Below are 754 nucleotides of genomic sequence, written 5' to 3'. Positions count from 1 at the left end.
GGGGAGTGGAAGTGATTGACGTAAGAGGGGGGGGGGGGGGGCAAGAGGTGGCAAAAAAGTCTCGATGCAAAACCGCGAGACCGAGAGGGTACTTGTGATGGCTCGTACGTAGATAGTGGGTGGGAGATAACGTGTTAGTTACGGGCTGGAGTGTGGGAAGAGCTTTTTTCCACAGGTATTTGTAAACACGCGAACACACACAAACAGGTATTCAAGTAGATCTCAAAACGGAAAACATTAGTGATAAAATAAAAACAGAATAAAAGCGAAAAAATGAAACAGCAACAACTGATATTGGAAAGCAAAGAAAGCGTATATAACAGCTTATTCATAGTTAGAAAAAAAAAGAGTTTGCCAACCCCCTGCCATAAAGCTTCAGTTACATTGGAAACCAGACGTTTGCTTATGTTCCTTAAAAAGCGCTGGGGGGTCATACCACAGGCCGGCACACTCACAGCCACCCCTTTGTTTACGAGGACGCGGTTTAATGAGGCCGTTATGATCGCTGATGGTTCATTATGATAGAAAACGTAGGTGTTTATGGGAGATTTGAAGACCTAAATAGTAGGTCGTGATAGTTTCACATGATTTGCGACCGCCATGTGATTGTTTTGGTAAGTTCTGGTGTCACGAATGGCGTCTTTCCCGTTAGTTATCGTGTTTTCGGCGAGTGTGGCTTGGTGTTCGGTGCTTGGTGCAAGGTCTCCTTGTGTATTTTTACTATTTGTAAGTTTGTTAGTGTGTATGCATGTAG

At 44.0% G+C, this 754-nt stretch overlaps 1 protein-coding gene across 1 annotated transcript in view; it reads left to right on the top strand.

The window, feature by feature from the left end:
* The window catches only part of LOC119590659, a 15509-nt gene that overhangs the window by 12457 nt on the left and 2298 nt on the right, over positions 1 to 754 (top strand). The gene's annotated exons all lie outside the window — the stretch shown is intronic.

This window comes from Penaeus monodon, chromosome 27 (assembly GCF_015228065.2).
Source record: "Penaeus monodon isolate SGIC_2016 chromosome 27, NSTDA_Pmon_1, whole genome shotgun sequence".
NCBI lineage: Eukaryota > Metazoa > Arthropoda > Malacostraca > Decapoda > Penaeidae > Penaeus > Penaeus monodon.
This window is presented reverse-complemented; position numbering and strand designations above follow the sequence as displayed.